This window comes from Strongylocentrotus purpuratus, unplaced genomic scaffold (assembly GCF_000002235.5).
Source record: "Strongylocentrotus purpuratus isolate Spur 01 unplaced genomic scaffold, Spur_5.0 spur5_scaffold_11, whole genome shotgun sequence".
In the NCBI taxonomy this organism is placed as follows: domain Eukaryota; kingdom Metazoa; phylum Echinodermata; class Echinoidea; order Camarodonta; family Strongylocentrotidae; genus Strongylocentrotus; species Strongylocentrotus purpuratus.
Window position 1 is genome coordinate 30,657,344 of NW_022145596.1, and position 27,678 is coordinate 30,685,021.

At 35.6% G+C, this 27,678-nt stretch overlaps 1 long non-coding RNA gene across 1 annotated transcript; it reads left to right on the forward strand.

Moving 5' to 3' along the window:
* Positions 1 to 22,127: 22,127 nt before the first annotated feature.
* On the forward strand, positions 22,128 to 24,114 carry LOC105439553. The gene is made up of 2 exons (XR_004063432.1): positions 22,128 to 22,349; positions 23,420 to 24,114. It is a non-coding gene; the product is annotated as an uncharacterized LOC105439553 (long non-coding RNA).
* Positions 24,115 to 27,678: the final 3,564 nt, after the last annotated feature.

The window sequence follows — 27,678 nt, forward strand, 5'->3', positions numbered from 1 at the left end:
CAATTGTATGTTATTGCTTGTAATACACATTTGGAGAAACAAAACTTTTTGTTTTAAGTGTGTGCCTGTGTGTGTGTGTGTGGGAGGTGGGTTGCATGACTTGATGATACATTTATTGGAATAATTAGCATTGGATTCTTTAATCAGTCATTAGAAAAGATGTTGATGTTGATGTGGCAGCTGAACAAAGCCAGGTATATACCAACACGGCGTCTCATTCTAAAAACTCAGCACAGAATTCTTTAAAAAGCAATATCAGTTTATACAGAGCCATCAATTACAGCTGGTTTAAACAAAAATCAAATAGAAACTTCATGTGTATGCAAAATACCGTGTAAACAAAGACTAATCTTTGTTTTCTTTTAAATCCTCTTGAATTTCAGTGATACAAAGCAATACGTAACTGTTTCACAACTATTAATTTGACATGTTGTGGTTGGCCTACTATTCAAAGACTTTATTGGAGCGTTGAATCAGTAACGTTCGCTTCCTGTCCATAGAACGTAAATACTGTTCTTCTTTTATATTTCGATTCTTTAAATGAATGCAGTAAAGGAACAGTTTTCCCACATCCGTATTGATTTCATAGAAAAACATTTGAGATTCAACAAAATATTATTTTTGCTTGCCCCAAACCCTGAAACAATTTTTGTTAAGACCTGCCTTCCGATTCCTTACTACTTGTGCTTTAAATTAAAAGAGAAATATTTACACAATATAATTCGTAGCACAAAATAATTATGAAGACACTTTTTTACTTGTCAAGCATCATTTGTAAGACTTTTGTTTTCTTATTTTGCCCTCGCTGCCTCTTTTTTATTTTGTTATGTTTGTATATAGGCCTATATTTAAAGTATACTATAATTATCATATAACATATGTATGTACGTATGTAATGTTATGGTATCGCATCACACATCTCACATCTCACTCGTCCATTGCACATTGCAGATATAGACCGGTAGTGTAAAATTGCGGTTCATTGGTTTTGGGTGCAAAATATCCATTCAATATTGTTTAAATATAGCCTTCAGAGGTTTAGATGACAATACCTCAACCTAAATTCGCAAAAAAGCAAAATATATACCCAAATGTTTAATGTTGAAGTGCATTCATGATATCTACCCAGGCCGGATCGATATAATAATAAGTCAAGAAATATTTGTTCACATGATTGGTAATAAGATCTTCCATTTCAGTTTTTGAGAGGGGGCGTTTCCAAAACTGTTCTAGACCTTTAAGTTGTGTAAGGTGCATACAGTATTTGTCTCTAACAGCACGTGAAAAATTAAAGGTTAAATAAGAGCTTCTTGCCAGCATTCGTTGCTTCAGCCCAAAGTCGGTACAAGAGGATTTCGACAACACTTTAGTTTAAAGGCATGCTACTCAGTCATCCGTTGCAGCAGAGAGAAACAGATTAGAAACTAAGCGAAGTTAAAAGAGGAATACTCTGAGGTAAAAGTGAGAATATTTGATGAGTGTAATGACAGAAGAGGATATTTGTTTTAGTCTTTCATTCATTGAAGAAGAACAAAAGGATTGCGTACTCGATAAAGATAGCAACCAATCAGGATTCAGGAACTGAAAACGTATGACAAATACGACAGGTATAAACCCTGTCAAAGTTACACTTCCTCGGCCGAGTTATCTGATCACCACACATAACCATCGATCGTTCACTACTAACATTTGCAACACTACGCTCAACTGTTCATCATCTTTTGTCAAAATCATCAAAAGTGAAATCATCTTAACTGAATAAAGTGGTGATACAAGAAATAATTCATCATGGCGATTATGCAAAGTTGTTGTTGTTTTTCTAACGTCAGGAGTGGTTCCATTGCCTGTGGTGTCTACTCATTAGTAAGTGAATCTTCTCCCTAGTGAGGAGAAACCTAATCGCAATAAGTGAATACATATTAAATGTTTCCTTCTCTCTTTACAAAAATCGAGTAATCACTATAAACGTGACACCTCTGGGGATTTCAAATGTAGTGAAAATGGAGTAAAAATTCCCACTTTTCCTTTTAGAAAGCACGTTAAAATAAGTCCTATGCAAGAAACCTCCAACTTTACTCCCGGGGGAGTGAAAAATAGTGAACATTCACTCTTTTTGAGAGAGTATAATTGTTGATATTTCTTGAAACTTGACCAGGCTTTCGTGTCTTCTGCCAAACTTTTTCAAATTGGATTCAGTACGTCATTTCCTTTTTGATATACCCAGTAAAAAAAAATCAGAATTGATTTTTGCGGTTATTTGAGATTTAATAGAGAATGTTTTCTTGTTACCCTGAATATCGACACCATGACAATAACAACAATTATAACATGAAATCTTCCCAACTGAATATAGAAGGATTAACCGTCTTCATACTTTTACATCATATGTTACACTGCTACAATCCACCCCTGAATGACCCGGGTATTACTTTCGGATTTTTCGATCAATTTATACAAATATCTGCGCCTGCATACACTGGAGCATAAAGCTACCATGTCCAACTCAAAGTAGTTTTTAGCTACAATGGCCAGTTCGAATCATATTCGCAAAATACAACCTTCCCATGAGGTATTCTACAGCAGTGTGTAATACATATAATACACTTTATATATATGTATGTATATATATACGCACAGGCGCCCACGCAGGGAGGGGGGGGGGGTTGGGGTCGAACCCTCCCCCCCCCCCCCTCAATTTTTGTTTGTGTGTGTTTCGGAGGAAAACCCCTTAGCTTGCCACCCTACGTGCCTCTTTTAATATCCCTCGTCGGAAAATATGCGTTTCATAAGATCAACAGAAGTCTTGGTTAAAATAAGTACCCCTCTGCTGTGAGTAGATCCGTGATTATACAAACATGACTGTCCCGCATAGAATTCCACTTGTCCGCAATCTGATATAAGTTTCTTGTATAAATATAACATCTCCCTTTTCCTTGCTCCAAGAATGTTTATTTTCCGCGTTTTATACGCTTTTTCTAAAGCCCTCTTTCATTCAGTGAATAAAATTTACGATTATGATACATAATGAGATAAATAATTTCAAATATGAAACCGATTCCACATCCTGTTGTACTTTTCTTACGTTTCCCTTCCCCATCTTTATAACAATAGAACGCTCAAAGTATATGTTGCCTTTTTCCAAGGTCTTTTACTTACCGACATATGCTAATAGTTACTTTTCATCGGATTTAAAAACTAATTACCGTCTATATGCAACAACGTTTTCTTGAACGAAAAGCAAAGCAAAACAAAAACAAACAAACCATTATTTTATTATGAGGATACCAAATACTTCGTATATATGTTTATACATGTTCTTACTTATTGTTTATTGCTGTTATGAATTTATGTTCAAGATTTTGTTATCAATATTACTAACATATATATATATATATATATATATATATATATATATATATATATATATATACTCATTATGTTTAACAGGGCCTCAGGAAGACCACCACTATTGGTAATAATGAGTCACCCTGTCTAAATATCTACCACTGTAGAATTCCCCACAAAGACAATCAAAATAATAAACCGCTACGGTTAAAATCCCCCAAATTACAATGTCCCAATGACGTAAATCGATCACGATTTCTATAGGATGTACAACATAAACCTTCGACATGGTAGGATATTTGTTCAATTACAAGTAAGCAAATGTGCAGGAAACCATATTTGCTTACTTATATTTGAACAAATATTATGTGTATTATTGACGTTCCGTTGTTTTCCTAAATTATTTGTGAATTGATATTAATGTTTGAATATGGAAAAACACCTCATTAGAGGCAAGGAGGAAAACAAATATTGAACGTGACCTTGAGGTGATGTCGTAACAGTTATTGTGATTATGTTATTTATTTTTACCGTCTATAATTTGCCAAGACATTGTAAAGAGTTTAATTGGCATTATAGGATATTTGTTTAAATATAACTAAGCTAATTGACTTCCTGCAAATTTGCTTAGTTATATTTAAACAAATATTATGTGTATAATTGACGCTCAAATGTTTTGCTAAATTATTTGTGGAATTATGTTATTGTTTGAATATGGAAAAGGCACGGGCAGTGCTTTAAAAGGATGTCTCACGTTGCAGTCTACGTTCTCGTCGTGCAAATCGAAAAGTCCCTATTATATTGGACAGGACGCCACAAATATGCTTATTCATTGCCTCCTTAAAGATGCGCTCAAAATGAGGCTATCGATATGCGTGGGTACATGAACTTGAAATCGTTTGATGTCCGTCTGCACCGAAAGATGGCGCAATTAAAAAGTAATTACAGCATAGGTACCGGCAGTGGTAGCGATGTTGGGAATTTACCCTGCCTTTACACTGAGTCTCGATTTTAGAATAATATTTGAAATACCGCAAAAGTCACACCGTGCCGCGCTGAGACCACACCTGAAATCACTGCAGTACTTGGCTGTAAGAAGTAACTGATATGATCTACGGAGGAATATATACATATCCTCGAATGAACACATGCCAAACAGTCCGTTAATTTGCTCCGTTTGAAATATCTAAAACCCCGTCTTAATTAGAAAATAAAGTCGCGGTGACGTCCGGACGACTATTTACCCACTTCCAATTAAGACGCGTCAATCAGGGTAACGTCCGGACGATATCGAGGCAAATCTCATCCTAGACGAGCTAGGGTGATAGGAGGGTGACATCCGGACGTCGACCGGACGTCGTCCGGATGACTTTCTGATAAACGGCCTATTAAGACGCTCGCGGAATGTTACCCGGGAAAATTATGTCATCGCCGTGAAAAAATGTATACAATATACCGTAATTTACATGTCAAGTACACAGCGCGCGCCAGCTGATCGCGATGAACACGTGGCGGTTGTTATGGTAACCTACCCGGGTGAGGTTTTTGCGAATGGCTGGTGTCCAAAAGCTCACCACGTGTTTTACGATCAGACCCCCACTGTTTCTCATCCACATATCGCTTGGTAGAGATCGAAAAAGTTATATTAAAGGTAATACAAAGCTTTGTGAAAATTTGAAAATTGGGTGAATAATTATTCTTTACAATTTTGATATATTTTGATGCCTCTGTGGATGTATTATAAGCACTAGAAAATGTAGCCCCTAAAACACTTTTGCTTTCGAGAAAAATTGAATATAAAAATTTACCGGTGCTCCCGGTAAATTTTGATAAATTTTCAAATAGCGCCTACGGCCGTACAATGTTAGCTGCGACCATGAAAATCTCAGAATATATAGTTGTGATATATAATTTCCAAATGGGAATAGCTAATCGGTCGATTTTAGTCAAGAAACATTGTTTTATAGCTTAATTAATATCTTGACCTTGAGAGGGAGCTTTACAACATAAAGAGTTTATTATTTACAATTTCATAACCTTAGACTCGATTTCAACAGCGACAACGATCACTGAATATTGTAGGATCGCATATGTTTCCGATATGTTCATTTTGAACCACAAGTTCATGACCCCATACCAAAACTTTGTATTACCTTTAAGACGAGGCTTAATAGATAGTATGTAAAAACACTCCAGGTCCGTGCTACATTGGCCTATATATTTTGTTTACCATTTGTTGTTGTTATATCTACTTCCTTATGGGTTGTACTCGGGAATTATTAAGTAGATCTGATTTTCGAACTTAACATTCTTCATTGTTTTATGTATTTAATTACAGATAACCAGCTGGATCTATTTAGCGGTATGGGCCGTGAATTTGGGTGTGGCTCTCAATGTCTACACCATTCTAGATATTACAGGTAATTCACGCAGTTCACTGTCTCAATCTTATTGATACAAAAGGAAACGGGACACTTGTCAAAGTAAAAGGGGCACCTATCAGATGTGAATTAGGGCACTTATAATAAATGAAAAGAGGCACTTATGAGGAAGGAGAAGGGGCAATTATTAGAAAGTAAAACAAAAATTGCACTTTTAAGGTACTTGAAACAGTGTGTTAGGCATTGTGCGATAGAGAAAAAAGAGAAAGTTAAAAGAAAAGAAGAGACCCCACCGAGTTCGATTACAATTAAGATATGTCTTGATTGGGTATATCACCCAGTCAAATGATAACATACTGTGTAGTTTTCAGTAATTTAGTTCGTTTAAATTTTCCACACGACAGAGGGTAGATTGAACATTATGGTAGTCTTTATACAAAAGTGGTCATGAAACCAACAGCATACGAGATTGATATTTCGGTCTCGTGGGCAACTATAAGGATTTACTAGAGTAACTAGATATCGGTCTCGTGAGCTGTCAGTCTCCGGAGATTTCGTTCTACAGGGGTGTATCCTGTTATAGAAACTGTATACACTAGATACATCTTATTTTAATACTTTACTTCAAATTTACCCCTTTCGAGACAAGCATTCCATGTTCACGGTTTCATAGTAATTTTTAGAAGAAGAAAAAAATGACCACTTTAGCCCTTCAAATATTACTGTCTCGAAAGGGGTAAAGATGGATCTTCCTCATGCTAATGATTATCGTATTTATTCTTACTTCTTTTCTTTTGTGATAATTCTTTAAAGGACCGGCTATAGATGGGAGCTATGCAGAATACAGTATTAATATTATCTCCGCATCTTTTCTTCTCATCGCATCCATTGTTCTCTTAGTGGGTGTGTCCCAGGTAGGTCCGAGAGACGAGTAACAGGTCTTATGAGAGAGCTAGAGAGAGAGAGAGAGACACACACACACACACACATAGGAAGAGAGAGACACACACACATAGAAAGAGAGAAAGAGAGATAGAGAGAGAGAACAAAGAAAGGGAGGGAAAGAGAGAAAGAAGAGAGATATAGAGAAAAAAGGGGGAAGCAGGGAAGGGAGAGTGTTAAAGTATGGACCTAACAATAACATCCATGGTTAGAGTGACGGACATTGTGGAGGAGAGAGAGAGAAAGAGAGATAAAGAGAAGTAATTGGTGGACGAGTAAGAAGGGACTGTCGTGACACTAGTGTCCTTTGGCAAGCACCAATCTACATTTGCCACTCTCCACCCAGGTTAAGGTAATCGGCTAAAACTGAGGTTGCACAGAGCCCTCGGGAATAACAGTGCACAAAACTGGATAAATACGACCGAGAAATATAATGCGACCATAAATATAAAGATTATCAATAATTTGATAATAAATACGCAAAGATGGCACCAATTTTTTTCCGTTTTTTTTTTTTTTTTTTTTTTGGGGGGGGGGGGGGGAAACATTATTAATATTATTATTTTGTTTCGGTGTACAGAGTTTTTTTCCTTCGATATTCAGTTTTCTAATCACTGTCCCATCCTGGAACTCAAGTCATATATGGGATCGAAATGACAATACGTATTTCGTCAAAATTTATAGCATAATACAACGTTTTTTTCAACCGTTTTTCCGTGGCACCGTGGGGTGCTGCAAGACATCTTTAGGGATAACGCGAGAGAAATTTATAAATCAACGAATTATTTTGAAGTAACGTTGATTTCGTAAAAAACAAATTTCAGAAACTGCCAGATTATGTTACAAGATGCCCGAATATCCTGATAATCGCTTATCGTGGTCTGCTAAAAAATGTTATATCATTACTACAATACGATCCTACTTATTCAACTATATTATAATTGTGTTCATAAGTGCATATCATTATTGTTATATCATCATTGTATCTATTTGTATTTCTGTTAATTCATGCATATTTATTCTTTAGATTAATCATGTAATATATTATATAATTGATTGTTGAAAAGCGCATAAAGAATGTATTATTATGTGCTACATAAAAAGGACTTTATTACTATTATTATTATAATCGAATATAGGATTTTTGTAAAATTTATGAACATTCGACATCAAGGTACCTACTACAGCATTTGATATTTATTCTTGCATGTTGATAACAACTAAACAAAAACTTTCATTTTTAAAATCGTAAATTTTTTTTTCTCACTCTCAACGCTCGCTCGCAAAATTTAGGAAGAAATATGCCCTTACATGTGTTTATGGAACTTGACATGTGCCAAAATGATACAAAATGGATATTCTGTGATGAATTTGGAATTGGAGTGACACGAAACTCTTTATTCCTTAAAAGGGTACCGTGAATAACAGAAGGTTGAAAAACGATGGCCTAATACATCATTCATATATCTCCTACCTTTAATTGCAATTGACTATCTCGGTTTGTTGTTCGTAGACAGCCTTCAGTCAATTGCATTTGATTTGCAATCATTTATCAAATCTGAAAATGTTTTCGTTGATTTTATTAATTCCACAATATTTTTGATTGATGGCTGCTATTTCTATCTATTCACTTTGCAGGACATCAGGACGATGTTGATTCCTTACATGGTGGCGATCATGGCTATTACGGTTATCCAAGCCATTACATGGATTATTTTCTTCGTCTTCACCGTAAGTGATCTTGTCCGTTGGCGTATCCAATGGGAGGGGACACTCCAACTGTTTTGGAATCTGATTCTTTGCTGAAAAGCACTTATTATTGTTACAGTGTGTGTTGCAGTTTATCAACTGTTCACAGGCGCGGGCAATGTTCCATCTCTATATTCGATTTGTCGCCCCCCCCCCCCCCCCTCCGGATAATTTTTATGTCCGATGTGTTTTTTTTTTTAGTTATACAGCATTATTCTTTTTGCTTGAGCTATACTCTATAATGCTTTATAACTTGTTTTAACATCCTACTCTGAAAAGCCTATACCGTGGGAGCGGGCAGCCCCTATCCATACCCACCCTCTCAAATTGTTCCCCAATTGTAAGAAACTGATGTCGCCATTGGCTGCAGCCTGGTCAAGGATGTTGAAGCTCCTAGATTGTGGGCAGGGGGTTAGTTTCGTTTTAATTTATATTGACAAATGTAACTACATGCAAAGTATACGCTGTACGCGTGCAACAAAATCAACAAATACAAATACAAATATAAATATCGATACTTTTTAGGATATTTGGGTCAACCTTATATTCAATTAGAAGCTAATTAAGTTTATTATCATGGTTATTAACTTGGTCCTTTTTTTTTTCTTCTTTAAATAGTATCTAACTGGCAAAAAAGTAAAAATGAAAGCAAATTTTAGTCCATAAAACGATAATGAAAAATAAAATCAAAATAGCGTTGAGATATTTTTGTTCGTAAAAATGTTGTCAAGGAATAATTTCATTTAGCTCAAAGCAAGAGGGAAGCTTCTGCTACCTCCTTGATTCAAAGTTACACTAACCGCGACTCCTAAATGTTGTTGCGAAGACTTAACTACGAAAAGGATAACTCAACAGTTTTACTACAAAGAAGTTATATTACAAAGAAGGTTGTACGCTTTGTATCTTTAAACAATAATATATTCGTTAACAAGTTAATTCCATGAACACGATAGTTTCCGTTGAATATGATTACCTCTATATGAATTAGGTATGCCTATATCAAAGAGATTCTCAATATATTAGAACTTAATTGTGATTCTTTCTTTCAGATTTTTAAGACACAACAAATTTATGGTCTACCTATTTTATTTTCTAAAATGTTTCGATGAAAATTTATTCCATAAACTTTGGTCTACCGAAAGGATATGAATGTATTTTTTATATGCTGTTATTCTTTTTTTTAATTATATTTAAGGGAGCACCACCTGTTGTAATAATCGTGATCCTTGTCTTCTGGCTCGTATTTACTGCCCTCAACGTAAGTATTTTAACAGTTCGTTTGCTTTCTTTGCCTCTTTGCATGGTTGCTCCTTTGTCACACGTGCAATTATGCACAAAGCAATAGGCGAAAGGATTGTTTTGTGCAACACAATGGTTTTACAAAGTTACCATTTTCCAGTCTTGATTAACTCCAAGGTAACCCTTATGTAGATTAACCGGGTATGGATTAATCTTGCCCTAGAAACAATCAATCTTGTATTCTTTGGTATATCTATCACAATTGGTAATTACTATGTAGCATAGGTAGATAATATGTGTGGCATATAAAGCTTTAATATTGAAGAAAATTGTCTAGTCTGTGCTTGGTATATCATTTCTCCGTTAAAGATACTATCAATCAGTTATAACAGAATACTGATTACAAGAAAAAGGGACAATATCATAAGGTTCTTGAATCATAAGGACTCCACATTAAAAAAAAAAGCCGAACACACCTTGCTGAAAATAATAGACGCGAGGATAACTTTATATCGACAAGGATAGTATTAGACTTGTTGCCTCAGAATGTGGACCAAAGTTGTGAACTATTTCAGGTCATATTTGGAAATATGGGAGCATTTCAAGAGCAAATCTTTTCAGGTGGCATTGTCACTATGATGTTCTTTCACATGGAATACTAGGAACGAGGAACCTACTTAAATGCTATATCCACCTCTAGCACTTTTAATACTTCTGTATCAGTGTCCAGAATGAAATGTTGAGACTTAACGTAATTGATATGTATAACAATATTAAGTTTAAAATGATTTTTTAACGCCATAACTTATATGGCATCTAGAGGAATTTGTATTATGAAATGAGTAATATGTTTACATTGTATACACTATCCAGTAATCATTGAGCTGAAAAACCTCCTATTGAAGTATTCAACATTTGGACAGAACATCGTCATCAAACCTCAGAAACGACAGTAAATACTTTTAAAGGGATCGTTTAACAATATTAAATCTGAGATACACGGCCCTACGTGTTATCAGTGTCTGTGATATGGTGTAATATTGAAGCCAAAAAAAAAAGCGCTTCAAAATGATCAAGAAGTGCCTCAAAAAAGTAAAAATCTTTGAGTGACCGGTTACCATACTCGTTTTCCCCAATAGACTGTAGTGTTATGAAAACCGTCGGGCGAACGGTTTTCAAAATTTGTAATTCCAATCATAAATATCAGACAGGCGATCGGCTTGTAAAAGTCATGGGGTTCCTGACTGACCTAAAGGTTTATAATTATCATTGCATCATGAGCTAAATCCAAAATTGTTTTTCAGAATCTGAGACAAAGTTACCGGATCCCTTTAATAGTGATATCACATATTTGAGTACTGTGTAAGATATATATTTTTATTAGCAAAGGGCACGATTTGATCAATGCGGGCTCGAAAACACTTGTATTAGTACCAGTAAACAAACAATAAATGAAAGAATATATAAAATAACATTGAAGGTGGCGGGTTTTTTATTTAAAAAAAAACAATTGGAGGGACATCTGTTTCTACTTAGCAGTAGGCTATTTGAATAAACCAAATTTATAATAGAGTATTAAATTCTGTTTGGTGTGTATAAAGTATCGAACAAAGTTGTATTAATTGGATCATTGTTCCCAGACAATTCTTATGTTGCTTCATTTGATCTCTCTTTTTCAGATCACGTGTCTTCTCTGCGTCATCTCGCAATACCAAGAACTTAGCGAAGGTCGAGGAAGGGCCGCGATGGCATAACCATATCAACATAAAACTTTCAACAGCAAAATCATCCTTCTGGGCATCGCATTACAAAACCGACATGAGTAGAAGTTTATAGACACCCCTTCATGCGCGTGTTACATTCAATTCACGCGTTTTAATGGGCTCTCGGCGATCTTTTATTTAAATGACAGTTTCATGAAAAAACCCTGACCTATCGAGAGGCTGATATATTGAAATCATTGTTAAGGCTTTTTGTCAAGATATGACGCGGTAAACCGCGGCAATAAAAAGGGGATTTAAAGAAGACTAAACAAAACATGAATCATCATTTCCCCTCATTTTTCATGACTTTTTTCATATTAATTATTTTGTACAACATGATATATCTACCAAAATTGTCGTAATCATCCACCATATCATGTGAATATTACAGCTGCTCTCTGAAAAGTGACACTGTAATTGTATTTCAAAAGAATGCGAATTACATACCTTCCATGTTGTCAGATCGGACAAGCCACTTACTCTATGGAATTCACATCCTCACAGTTGAAATATAATTAATTGTAACAGGTGAATGATATAAATTTTGAACATGTACCTAACAAGTTTTCATTACATTACGAAAATGGTCCATTTGTCAAGTATTGTGAGCGTCGTGGGCGTTGCGGGCAGCAGATGGCAGTATACGTAAATATGAAGCAGTGCTGATCTGAAGTAGTGTCTATAGAATACCCTTCCTTTAAACTGTACATCCTCTTTGAACCAAACTGCACCTTTGTTTTTGTTCAATTTTACTCATATTCATAATTTGTATATCCTGGGGGGAAATGCCTCTCAAGGCAAAATAGATATTGGTCACAAAATCATGTATTGGTCTTCACTGTCGACCTGTATACGCATGCATTACACATGCCTTCTATTTCTCTTTCGAAGAAATATATTTGTTAATATGTTTTTAAAACGTTTCTCTTAACTAATAGTAGGCCTACGTATCATTCTTAAGTTTATGTTGACCCTGAAGCACAATAGTGAACAGTATAGATAGCTATTGAAATAATAGATAATGAGGCCGGTATCAAATTGCTGTAAAAAGAAGGTTCACCTGCAACATACACTTCACTTCCATTATCAGGTCTATGTTGATTAAACTTTCCTATACCCCGTTCTTAACTAAATATGTTGATGTACTACGTAATTACGACTTTTTGCAAATATACTTATTCAGTTTCTATGCATCCAGAATATGTTTGAAGCTTAATGTGCATGTTGAAATTGCAACAAAAGAGTAAAGAGTAGGGTAAAGATCTTACCGTACAGGCGCGTACACATGGTGGGGGGGGGGGGGGTTAACCCCCCCCCCCTTTGATAATTGTTTGTGTGTAAACCCCCCCCCCCCCCTTTTGGATTTTTTTTTTTTTTTTTAATTAAATTTTTATGAAATTGAAAGCAGGACTGGTGTAATTGGTTGACTTAGTTAAGTACTCCGGAGGCACAGACTCTAATTTGACTCTTGACCACAACTCTGAAAGTCTTGAGCAGAGCCTATCTCTGCCAGTCTCTGACTGTGTTCGTAGCAGATTAAGTACATAGCCTATATGTAGTGATATCAGCGTAGTCTCAAAGTGCAGATACAGTTACGCAAATCTAAGGACAAGGGTTAGTGCCTGCAAACTGGTTTAGAAGTTTTTTTTCCATTTTATACTTGTAATGTAAAAAACATGTACACTGATGAATAATGATTGCAATAGTTTCTGTTAATGATGTTAATGAAGGCCCATATTATAGAACATTCATGCTTAAAATCTAACAGTTTTTTCTTAGGCCACACAATCTCGACGTACATTACGTCTTCATCAAGTGGATTTGACAAAAGAACAACCTATATTACTACAGTCCTATATACGGTACGATTACTGTAGGCTTTGAAATTAGTTGAAAATTAGCTAAGTAAGGTGTTATAAATATGGGCTCAGAATGATATTACATAATGTATTTAATATCACATTTGATTAAAGTGACTCGGTAACATTGTTGAAGGTTGATGAAAAACTGTGTAATATTTGTTTGAAATGTATATTATATTCCTTCTACTGTACTTACCCTCTAACAGGCAAAAATTCCTGAGAAAATTCTCAAACCTCAAAGTTATTTATGGTTTTTTTTTAAAGGCGTTACTGTGCAACACCCTCTCACAGTGATTAACAGTAAATTGTCCCAACCATTTTTGAAATTTTCCCAACCATTTTTCCTTGAAAACAAGACGTAAGACAGGCTCTTAAAAATCTGTCAACACTTAAATATCTGAAATGGTATGAAGAGGCAATTCATTGCTTGGTAACGATTTGCATTCACCTATTAAAAATGTAATTAAATTGTAATAATATAGTTGGGACAATATAAAGAATCGATTAGATCTGTTTTCCCCACTTATTATCGTTAATAATGGTTCGTTTTCACTCAAATTTTCACATTATCATTGTACATCTAACATTGAAGTCACTACCTCCTTACTCCTTAGCACCATTTTCTCTCATCTGAACAATGTTACCAAGTCCCTTTAAAGAGTAGTCAATATTTAGGGTTTTGAGACAGATTTTCTTTGGCTTGTTGTTAATAAAGTCTCGGAGCTTGAAAACCCAACGTTGTCGATGTTATACTTATTTGTTATTGTATCTCTGTGTTTATGAATAACCTTCTGACCACACAGTTAAAATGACTACAAATGATTGTGAATCAACTTATGAAGAACACCAATCAGAGGAACCGACACTTAATAACACGTATGGGACTTAATCTAAGTGGTAGCTGCGAGTCTACTGCTGCATTGGTGTAAAAAAAAACCCAACCTTTTTAACATCTACCAAGGTGGTACGTGAGATTCTCCGAAGGCCCTACATCATCGGCCAAACATAGGCCACACACTGTGACGTCAGGAAAAACTCCATTATTCAAAGTCTCTCAGTAACGATGGTAACTAAGTATTAATAAAAGAAGCCCCCTCTGGAGTCTTGGAATAAAAAGCTTAATTAAGAGAAGAAAGCTGCAAAGAGCAGTCCGTTCATAAACAATCACCAGCAGAGGCGGCCCTCCCGGGGCGGGGGGGGGGGGACAAGCGGGGGCAGAGTGCCACCTCCCCCCCCCCCCCACTTTTTCAAGCACCCGAAAAGTGCCCCCTTTTACATAGGAAAAATTCCCCTTTAACTTTTAAGCAGTGCCCCTTTTTACATAGGAATAGTACCCCTTTTACTTTGACAAGTGCCCTTATTAATTTGTAAAAGTGCCCCTTCCCCTTTTCAACTCTGATAAGTGCCCTTTTTATTTGGACACGTGCCCCCGTTCCTTTGACAAGTTCCCATTTCCTTTGCAATACGTGTGCATTTTCCATTCTCATAAGTGCCCTTTTTAATCTCTAGTAAGAGCCGCAATTTAGGTACGAGAAGTGCCCCCTTCACCTCGGATAATTGTCCTATTTAATCCCGAGAGGTGCCTCTCTTACTTTGACAAGTGCCCATTTTCCTTTGTAAGAAGTGCCCCCTCCCCTCTTATTAACTACCCCATTTTAACTCGGATAAGCGTACCTTATATTTTCACGTGTACCCTTTTCCCTTTCTAATAAGTGCCCCTTTTCCCAACGGTAAGTGCCACATTAAAAAAAAGCCCCTTCTCATAAGAGCTGCTTCTCTGGTAAATGACCCTTTTCAGGTACAAAAAGTTACTCACTTTCACTTCAGATAAGCGCCCCCTTCGCCCCCTTCTGATAAATGCCCCTTTAAAATCTGATCGGTGCCCATTTTTTTGAACTACTGCACATTTTCCTTTATTTTACAAGTGCCACTTTTTCATTCACATAAGTGCTCCTTTTCATATCTGGTCATTGCCCTTTTTTCAGGTGCGATAAGTGCCTCTTTTCACCTCTGATAATTTCCCCTTTAACAATGAAACGTGCCCCTTTTGTTTCTAATATTAAAGAGACCTATGCCCTTTTCAAAAATGCCCCTTTTTACCTCTTATAAATGCCCCTATCAAAATCTGATGGGGTCCTCTTTTCCGTCGATAAATGTCCATTTCCTATTCTCATGACTGACCTTTTTCATCCCTGGTGAGTGCCTCTTTTTGAGGGTGTAAGAAGTGTCCCATTTTCACCTCTGATATTTAACAATTTCCTCAAAACCTCGCTCGCTACGCTCGCACGCATCTATATGTTACACTAATTATCAAAGGTCTTTTCAGTCTTCCGTTATGAAAATATGCCTATAACCCCATTAGGATTGGGTTTTTCCACGTTATAAGATGTCATTTTTCGCAAATGCGACCTCATATATCTTTAAAAATTTCCTCGCTCGCAATTTTTTTTTAGAAAATCAAACCCAACTGCAAAGCAATATCTTGTATGGTGTATTAAGTGAAACAAATATTGAAATCATCCCCGGAAATTATAATCACAATGTAGGGGTATATACCAACGTCTAAAAAAATGCATTTTTTCGATGTGAGATATCCCTTTGTAGATGCCCTTTTTTCCAGAAAGTGCCCTTTTTTCTTGGCCCCCCCCCCCCACTTTGGAAGTCGCTCGGCCGCCCCTGATCACCAGACAGTAGTACCTTTCAAATTTTCTTTTCACTTAAACCATAGGACTCGCTTATACCACGCCTGACGATGGCGAACATGGTGAAACTGGAATGATATCAACCAATGCAGACATAGTAAAGCTTTTCGTCTCGGACTCAACAGAGCAAATCGCAAGAATGAACGGAAAAACCGAAATCGGACAATATAAAACGGAAGTTACGTCAAAGCAATCAAACAGAATAGTAGTGTCGTTAACCCATTGTCGTCAACAGATTATGGACCAACTTCAACGAGCCCATCATAACTCTGTCAAAAGATTTGAAATAAATAAAAAAATAAATAACGTGATTCAAAATGAACCGGAGAATTTGTGATAAGGATGCCAAACAAACTAACCTCCTGGAGGGTGCTTCACAAAGATCCTAAGTTGAACTTATATCTAAGTTGGACTTAAAAATTATGGAAAGCCGTTAGCATCTTTGAAAATATTTTGTAAATGCTTTTTTAAGAGGCATAAAATGTTGATTCAAATCATTCATAATTTTCTATTATCAAGGAGAATTCATGTTCTTGATGAGAGATTTATAAAAAGTCTAAAATACTTGAATTTTCGCTTTAAACATATTTTATTTTAAGGCTACAAATGGCTCTCCATAATATTTAAGTCCAACTTAGAGTTAAGTTTGACTTAGGATTTTTGTGAAACACCCCCCAGGTGTTACAAATAAGGTCATCTGAGACACTTTGGAAAGCGACAGGGGTAGAGGTAGAGAAAACTCGACTAAAAACCTAAGACATTCACCTAAGAGGAGCCAAGATTTTCGGATAACGAGAAGAGTTTGCACCAGGGCATGTTGGTCTACGTGATGTCTCATCGCATTCTCAAACTCTCAAAGACAGGGCGTCCTCTATAGGCTCTGTGTTCACGTTTGTCATATATTCGACATACCCAAGTCAATTACGGATATGACTGAATTAAATAGGAATGGAGAATAGTCGTTTACGAATGGGGATCGGAAATTAAAATATATTCATGATATTGTTTAACTGAATAAGAGCTTGTATACCTTAAAATGAAAGTAACATACCTCAAACACATTAAACGTTTATTAAAAAATAAAACCAATAAAATAATCTTGAAAACAATGAATAGGAGAAGTAGATTTTAAGTAAGAAAGGTAAATAGTAAAATGATAGGTTGGAGGGAGGTAGGGGAGGTAGGGAGGAAGGAAGGGATGGGAGGAGAAGATAGAGAGATAAAAAGGGAGGGAGAGACTTTAAAAAAAGGGGGAAAGCACCATCACCACTATCACCACCACAGTCAACATCACGATCATCATCGCCACCACCACTTTCACCATCACCACTATCACCACCACCATCACCACCATGATCACGGGCATCACCATCATCAGTATCATCGTCATCGCCATCACTACTACCCCCACCCCACCACCACCATCTCCAATAACTGTTTACAATAACTATGCTAACAGCAATAGAAACATTGGTGATTGATATGACGTCAACAATGTCTATTGCATAAATAACTCTACAACAACAATTTGCTGTTGAGATATCTTTTCCTTTCGATATCGCCATCAGCACAAATATCAAAAAATAATTTATTCAAATCAACCTCCCCCCCCCCCCCCCCCCCCCGCAAAAAAAAGATAAATAGCTGAACAAATTCGGGACCATAGTTTTCTAAAAAGAGCAACTGCTATCTATGCTTATGCATCTATTATTTAACCTACGATCATTTTGAGGACAACGAACAACAATTGAAGATTGATAATTATATTACCGTGGGCATTTTTTACGATTCGTGCATTTGACGAAACTGCATTTTTGTAAAGTGCATGATCATGAATTACGTAATTAGATCATCTTAATGTGATTATTGCTGCTAAAAAGTGTTTATACTCATTCTACAAATCCTTTTCAGGTTGTTAATGTTGTCGAATTGTAAAATTATTAAAACTAGAAATTTAATTCGTCATGGTGACGAATTAGGTGGTCTGTTTTCAATTTTATGATCATTGAAAAGTCAAAAAAGAAAAAAAAATGAAGAAAAAAAATTGTTGGAGACGCCCGGACTCGAACCAGGGACCTCGAGGTCGGAAGTCGAGTGCGTTACCGATATACCAAAACATTTCCAATAGAGAATACACGTAAACGGAAAATGGAATTCTCAAATCCCTCTTTGCAAGTGAGATATGAGCCTGATCCCGGCATCTGATCGAAAAATAAAGGGCACACTTGCGATAGCTAATTGTCTCAGCTGCAACATACTCAAAGCTCAGCGTAAACAAAAATAAAACGACGGAGATATTGCTCCCGAAAGACGAGAATGTAGAATCCAGTTTTGAGAAAAAGTCATGTCCCATAGAGAATACACGCAAAATGTGAAAAATTGACATGCCTCCTTTAAGCGCAAAAATACGCCATGATGCCTTTGTCAAAATGAAATATCGTGTTAACTGCATTTGTAGAGAATATTCTCAGGTAGAACATATCAAAATTTAAAAGAAAATTGATCAATATTTACAGAGATACAATCAATTTTCCAAAAATATGATGACGTCATAATATGCAAATTGAAATTTTGAGTTCGGAGGCCATTATGATGACGTCATGAGTTAATTGAGGGTCAAATGAGACATGAAATCATATCTCCAATTCATATTCTATCAAAATATGAAAACGAAATTGGGGTCACCTTGCATCCTAAAGCGCTACAATGGATTTTGTATAGGCATGTTTTTGCTCATGTATGCTATGTATTAGGAGAGCTCGCACGCACGGACATTATCTTAAACGGACGCTCATTCCGTTATTACTGGTCAGAAAAAGGTGAACAAGGTATCAAAATGCATGGTAAAATGTGTCAAATATGATGACAGAAAAAATTCAGCGATTCTATGTTGTAAAATAGCAGTACGCGCGAAAACGCGCGCCCATGCACATGTGCGCGTTTTTTTGCAAAATGCTTAAAATGGCCTGAAACGTATGCAAAATTAATTTGAGACGATTTGGAGCATTTTTATTTTTTGCGCGTGCGCTGACGCGTGGATGTACGCATGCGCGCGCGTTTTTTGACCTGAAATTGACCGGACGGATATTGACCTTAGTCATGATAAATATGAATAAGAAATGCCATTCCGTTATGAAGATATGATCATGAGTTGAAAGTACCAAAAAAAAAAAAAAAATGGCGCCTGGATGACGTCATGAAGATTTGATGACCTTGAAAATGTTACTGTCACGTCTCATGACAATGACCTATGACTGTGCCAAAATTGAACGAAATTGATTGAACTGATCTTGAGTTATCCTGTTAACAAAAAAGTGCGGAGAAATAAAAATAAACTAGACATATAATACTTGTTTGGAACAAGTATAGGTGGGCTGGTCAAACTGAACTTTGAGACAAAATAGAGCAAAAATAAGCGAGATACTGCTAAAAAAACAATGTCATGTAGATTAAAGATGTGAACGAAATTCACCTTCAATAGGCATAACACGCTACTTAAGAAATTTCTGATATGTGCCCTTTAATCGTAATTTTTCACTATGATGACGTCATCAAAATGAAAAATGGTGATGACTGAGCTTATCGAGAATTGTCTAAGCTACATCATATCGAAATTTGGAAGAAAATTGATAAATATTTACAGAGATACAATCAATTTTACATAAATATGCTGACGTCATAATATGCAAATTCCTATTTTTAGTTTGAAGGCCATTATGATGATATCAAAATATTTTTAATAGCCAAATGAGACATTAAATCATATTTCCGACTCATTCTCTATCAAAATATGAAACAAAATTGAGGGTCTCCGTGCATTCCAAAGAGCTATAATGGATTTTGTATAGGCCTGTTTTTGCCCATATATGCTATGTATTAAAAGAGCTCGCGCGCACTGACATTAATCTTGAATGGACGCTCATCTTGTTATTAATGGTCATAAAGAGATAAACATGGATTCAAATTGTTTGAGAAAATATGAGAAATATCATGAAAGAAAAAAAATGGCGATTCTATGTTGTGTAATGGTGTTACGCGCGAAAACGCGCGCGCATTCGCGTGTGCGCGATTTTTTATAAAATGCTTAAAATGGCCAAAAACGTATGCAAAAAATTTTTTAGTCGATTTTAAGCATTTAAAAAATTTGCGCGCGCATTGACGCGCGGACGTACGCGCACGCGCGCGTTTTTTGACATGAAATTGACTGGACTGATATTGACCTTGATCACGAAAAATATGAATGAGAAATAACCTTTGGTTATGAAGATATGATCATAAGTTAATTTTCACAAAATGGCGCCTAGATGACGTCATCAGTCAAGGTCAAGGTTAACAAATTTGCTGTGTTTTGTTCATATGCCTATACATATGTGTGCCAAATTTTAAGATATTTGATTGAGCCATTTTCAAATTATCTTGTCCACAAAAAAGTGGGTCGAAATAAGAAAAATAAACTAGACATATAATACTTGTTTGAAACAAGTATAGGTGGGCTGGTCAAACTGAACTTTGAGACAAAATAGAGCAAAAATAAGCGAGATACTGCTAAAAAAACAATGTCATGTAGATTAAAGATGTGAACGAAATTCACCTTCAATAGGCATAACACGCTACTTAAGAAATTTCTGATATGTGCCCTTTAATCGTAATTTTCACGATGATGACGTCATCAAAATGAAAAATGGTGACGACTGAGCTTGTAGAAAATTATCTAAGCTACATCATATCGAAATTTGGAAGAAAATCGATAAATATTTACAGAGATACAATCAATTTTACATAAATATGCTGACTTCATAATATGCAAATTCGTATTTTGAGATCCAAGGCCATTATGATGATGTCACGATACACTTAATGGCCAAATGAGACATGGAATCATATCTTCGACTCATACTCTATCTAAATAGGAAAAAAAATTGAAGGTCACGGTTCATTCCAAAGAGCTATAATGGATTTTGTATAGGCATGTTTTTGCCCATATATGCTATGTATTAAAAGAGCTCGCGCGCACGGGCATTTTTCTTGAATTGACGCTCATCTTGTTGTTAATTGACATAAAGAGATAAACATGGTATCAAATTCCTCGAAAAAATATGAGAAATATCATGAAAGAAAAAAAAATGGCGATTCTATGTTGTGTAATGGTGTAACGCGCGAAAACGCGCGCGCATGTGCGTGCGCGCGATTTTTTATAAAATGCTTAAAATGACCTGAAACGTATGCAAAATAAATTTGAGACGATTTTGAGCATTTTGAAATTTTGCGCGCGCATTGACGCGCGGACGTACACGCACGCGCGCGTTTTTTGACCTGAAATTGACCGGACGGATATTGACCTTGATTATGATAAATATGAATGAGAAATAGCTTTTTGTTATGAAGATATGACCATGAGTTGATTTTCAGAAAATTTCACAAAATGGCGCCTAGATGACGTCATCAGTCAAGGTCATGGTTGAAAAAATTTCTGTGCTTTGTTCTAATGCCTATGCATATGTGTGCTAAATTTCAAGGTATTTGATTGAACCATTTTCAAGTTGGGTCATTCCATCGGGTTGGGTCTTTTCAGCATTTTCATGTGTTTGAATGTTTAGAAGCTATTTACTCAAATTTAAATGGAGTTTTAGAAAAATAAAAGTATGTTATATTGAAGAGTAATGTAGTACATAATAAATAAACATGAAAACAGAAACTTGTTCTTCATATTTTTTTTTTTGTGAGAGTTTTACTACCGATGTCTCAGCGATTTTGAGGGTGAAAGTTGTGACATGAAAACATGTCATTTTCATGAACTTATTTCTGGAAAAAAATTCATCATAATGCAATGTTTCCTACTTAAAACATGTCACCTTTAATACCCCTACTATGTTTGAGAAGCTCAAGTGAAATGTGCAAAAAATCGGAAAGTTATTTCATATTGAAAAAACACAATACCGACGTTACCAACAATGTCCTAGGCACTCTTTTCGTAACGGCGGTAATTCTAGCATTTTACACAAATTTAGCAAGATATTTTCTCAGAAAGTTTCATCTTATTAGGAAGGTACAACCCCTCATGATCATGTGTAGAAAGAATGACGATTAAATCGGTCGGTAAATATAAGAAAACAATTAATTTATCGCGAAAATTGGGCGCGATGTCCTTCGTAATTTGGTAACGTCGGTGTGAAAATACGGTGTTTGAGATATAAACCAGCCCGCTAGCTTCAGTTTTGGGTGTTAAAATGACCTGCTAGTTATTCACGAATGCGCAGAACATGTTTTTTGCCGGACTGCGACGACCTACCCCTACACTGCAACCACAAACGTGAGAATGTCCATATAACGTCGGGCAGCCATTTTCGCCCGTCAGCGCCCAAATTGGTAGGTAATTTGTTTTTAAAGTTATTTTTATGGCCTGAATTTTTATCATAGACAATGAAATTCCATTTTGTTTAAATGTAATTCCGTTTAAAATTGTGTTTTTTATAGCTTAAAACGGTTTCAAAACCATCACGTGTGAGTGAATATTTTACTGTTGTCCCACATACTAATATATGTGTTATAACGAAACATGCAAAATCAATGCCGGACTTTTCCCCTTAAAAAGCTAATTTCTTAGACAGAAATTGAATTTTGTTATAAGAATCCCGTAAATAATGATATTCTTGATGTTCCTACACCTCAGATTTTTTCTGACAAGTGTTAAATTAATTTATATTATTTATATGGTGCAATTAATTGTCATTGAACAATGATGGCTAAGCCTACCGAAAAACACAAGTTATTGAACATTGTTTCCTTTAAGTTAGGAAGTTCAATCTGAGACCCGAAATACCAATATTTTTGGCAAAAAAGGGGGTTGGGGTTGAGATAGAGAAGAATAGGCTAAAGGGGGAGGGCACCCCCCCCCCCCCCCCCCCCGATTCAATTAATATTGGATACATAATAATGTAATGAGCCTTTTTTTTTTTTGTAATATAATTTTTTTTTTTTTTTTTTAAAATAAATTAAATAATCATTGATCTGGCTCCCCCTTCCCCCTCATCCAAAGGTTGAAGTGAGGGATAAGGGGTTTCAACACCTTCCCTCCCCCTCCAAATAATGATAAATAACAAATATAATTTTTTAACAAAAATTTATAATTCAACACAAATATTAAACTTAAAAGAAAAATTAAAATGAACAACCAATAATAATACCTACTTCTATTTGGGCATGCAACGAGCCAAAAGTGAGGATGGTGCCTCCCTATCCATCTTGCAATCCTCTGTCTAGTTGTTCCATCCTTAATTCTTACAATTTGATTTTACAACAGATCTAGATAGAAGTACTTGATAATTGCAAACACAACACACGTTTGAAATGAAAAATCACAGAAACAATTTACAGTTTTGTTTTATTTTTTATCTCATTTAATATTCTTTACTCATTGGTTTTTATTTATTTATTAGATTGCTGCATCCATTTCATTCATGGCTCCTCTACCTCCCTTGAGGATTCAGCTCCGGCAGAGAGAGATCAAGAGAGCAGGCAAAATGACCAGTCATCGAAACCTTCCTGGAAAACAAAGATCTTTCCAATCTAATCACTATTTTGAAGAAGATATAAAGTTGATCATTGATATCTATCAATATACCTCTTGTATGAATACTGTTTTTTAATTTACTGATCAAGGGATCAAATATATTTCAGATGACATTTGATGTAGTCTGTCATTTTTCAATGAGTATAAGAGGACAGTTACTCTAATATCATACGGATGTTACTCGGACATGATGTCCGTGTAACATTGGTAACTGGAGGTGTTGAGGTGAATATAGACCATAAATCTTGCAGGTTTCCTTTCAATTGTGTTATCATCTCATTAAATATGTTTCATGCATCAATTAATTAGCACATTTCTTGGAATGTAGCCAAGATTTTCTATGCAAGAGAAAAGATTACCCTTTAGAAAAAAAACATGATCTGAAAATTGCTAGTTCCTCATTTGTTTCATGTTTATAAATTGATATAATGTTGCTGTGTTCAAGTTTTAAGTATTCTAAACTATTGCTCCCATCATCTAAATGTTTTCCACACACAAAAAAGTGGAGTACAGACTGTGACAAAGTTTCAGATCAGAAAATAAATGAGCAAGTAAAAAAAAGATGTCCTTGTAACGTTGGTTTTTTGGTGTGTCTGTTTTTTCATTTTAAATGAAAGTGTGCGAAGGAATACACACAATTCCAGTGGAATCTATTGAAGAATGGGTGTTAAAAACAGGATATAACAATATAAAAATTATTCAACAACTCTGAATTTTGAACCTTCATGTCACAATTTATGACCCAACCCGATGGAATGACCCAGTTATCTTGCTCACAAAAAAGTGGGTCGAAATAAGAAAAATAAATAAAGGCAATTTTAACAACATTATAAGGTGGTCTGTATTAGATACAGCCCACCTAATAATAAATAAATAATAATAAAGGCAATTTTAACAAAATTATAAGGTGGTCTGTATTAGATACAGCCCACCTAATAATAAATAATAAACTAGACATAATACTTGTTTGGAACAAGTATAGGTGGGCTGGTCTAAAATTTGAGACAAAATAGAGCAAAAATAAGCGAGATACTGCTAAAAAGACAAGGTCATGTAGATTCATGATGTGAACGAAATTGATGATGATGATGATGATGGTCATGATGATGATGATGATGATAATAATGATGATCATGATGATGTCGATGATGATTATCATTATGATCATGATGATCATGATGATAATGATGATGATCATGATGATATTGTCGATGATCATGAGCGTTATCTTGACATCTTATTGAAAAAATGAGGGATGATTAAGATAGCATATAGTCTCAGCTACGACATATTAAAAAACTAACAAAATTCAAGCAGAAATAACGGCGTTATTGTTCGCAAAAGACATGAATGTATAGAATCCAGATTTGAGAAAAAGTCATCTCCCATAGGGATTACACGCAAAAAGTAATGGATCAAGTGAAAATAGTGTAATAATAAAGTAAAGAGGGGTGTTTATTACATTTGCGATTCTACGTGTTTTAATAGTCAAAGGAGATGGTACAGTGAAAGGCCAAAAAGAAAAAAAAAGGGAAGAAAAAAATTCTTGGAGACGCCTGGACTCGAACCAGGGATCTCGAGGTAGGAAGTCAAATGCGTTACCGATATACCAAAACATTTCCCATAGCGATTACACGTAAACAAAAAATGGAATTCTCAAATCCCACTTTGCAAGTGAAATATGAGCATGATCCCGGCATCTGGTCGAAAAATAAAGGGCACACTTATGATAGCTTATTGTCTCAGCTACAACATACTAAAAGCTCAGCAAAAACGAAACTAAAACAACGGAGATATTGCTCGTGAAAGACGGGAATGTAGAATCCAGTTTTGAGAAAAAGTCATGTCCCATAGAGAATACACGCAAAATGTGACAAATTGACATGCCTCCTTTAATCGCTTAAATACGGCATAAGGCCTTTGTCAAAATGAAAATTGGTGATTATTGAGCTTGTAGAGAATTATTTTAGCTACATCATATCGAAATTTGGAAGAAAATTGGTCAATATTTACAGAGATACAATCGATTTTCCATAAATATGCTGACGTCATAATATGCAAATTCGTATTTTGAGTTCCAAGGCCATTATGATGATATCACGAAACACCTAATGGCCAAATGAGACATGGAATCATATCTCTGACTCATATTCTATCTAAATATGAAAAAAAATTGAAGGTCACGGTTCATTCCAAAGAGCTTTAATGGATTTTGTATAGGCATGTTTTTGCCCATATATGCTATGTATTAAAAGAGCTCGCGCGCACTGACATTTATCTTGAATTGACGCTTATCTTGTTATTAATGGTCATGAAGAGTTAAAAATGGTATCAAATTCCCTGAAAAAATATAGGAAATATCATGAAAGCAAAAAAAATGGCGATTCTATGTTTTGTAATGGTGTTACGCGCGAAAACGCGCGCGCATGCACGTACGCGCGATTTTTTATAAAATGCTTAAAATGACCTAAAACGTATGCAAAAAAATTTTGAGACGATTTTGAGCATTTAAAAATTTTGCGCGCGCACTGACGCGCGGACGTACGCGGACGCGCACGTTTTTTGACCTGAAATTGACCGGACACATATTGACCTTGATCATGATTAATATGAATGAGAAATGAATTACCGTTATGAAAATATGATCATGAGTAAATTTTCAGAAAATTTCACAAAATGGCGCCTAGATGACGTCATCAATCAAGGTCAAGGTTGAAAACTTTGCTGTGCCTTGTTCATATGCCTATACATACGTGTATCAAATTTTAAGATATTTGATTGAGCCATTTTCAAATTATCTTGCACACAAAAAAGTGGGTCGAAATAAGAAAAACTAGATTTGTAATACTTGTTTGGAACAAGTATAGGTGGGCTGGTCCAACTAAAATTTTAGACAGAATGAAGAGCACATTTGAGATAGCTAATTGTCTCAGCTACATCATACTCAAAGTTCAGCGTAAACGAAGCTAAAACGACGGAGATATTGCTCGCGAAAGACGGGAATGTAGAATCCAGTTTTGAGAAAAAGTCATGTCCCATAGAGAATACACGCAAAAAGTGAAAAATTGACATGCCTCCTTTAATCGCAAAAATACGCCATGATTCCTTTGTCAAAAATGAAAAATGTTGTTAACTACATTTGTAATGAATTGTCTCAGCTAGAACATATCGAAATTTGGAAGAAAATCGATCAATATTTACAGAGATGCAATCAATTTTTGAAAAATATGCTGACATCATAATATGCAAATTGAAATTATGAGTTCGGAGGCCATTATGATGACGTCATGAGAAAAGTAAGGGTCAAATGAGACTTGAAATCATATCTCCAATTCTTATTCTATCACAATAAGAAGAAAAAAATTCGGGTCACCTTGCATCCTAAAGAGCTACGATGGACTTTGTATAGGCATCTTTTTGCCCATTTATGATATGTATTACAAGTGCTCGCGCGCACGGAAATTTATGTTAAACGGGTGATCATTCCGTTATTAATAGTAAACATGGTATCAATTTGTTTGTAAAAATATGTGCAATATTATTAAAGAAAAAAAATGGCGATTCTATGTTGTGTAATAGTTTTACGCGCGAAAACGGGCGCGCATGCGCGCGTGCGCGATTTTTTATAAAATGCTTAGAATGGCCTAAAACGTATGCAAAATGATTTTGAGACGATTTTGAGCATTTTAAAATTTGCGCGCGCATTGACGCGCGGACGTACGCGCACGTGCGCGTTATTTGACCTGAAATTGACCGGATGGATATTGACCTCGATCATGATAAATATGAATGAGAAATAGCTTTTGGTTATGAAGATATGATCATGAGTTGATTTTTACAAAATGGCGCCTAGATGACGTCATCAGTGAAGGTCAATGTTGAAAACGTTATTGTGCTTTGTACATATGCCCATACATATGTGTGCCAAATTTCAAGGCATTTGATTGAGCCATTTTCAAGTTATCTTGCTAACAAAAAAGTGGTTAGAAATAAGAAAAATATTTAATAAACTAGACATATAATACTTGTTTGGAACAAGTATAGGTGGGCTGGTCAACTAACATTTGAGACAAAATAGAGCAAAAATAAGCGACATACTGCTTACAAATTCTTAAAAGACATTAT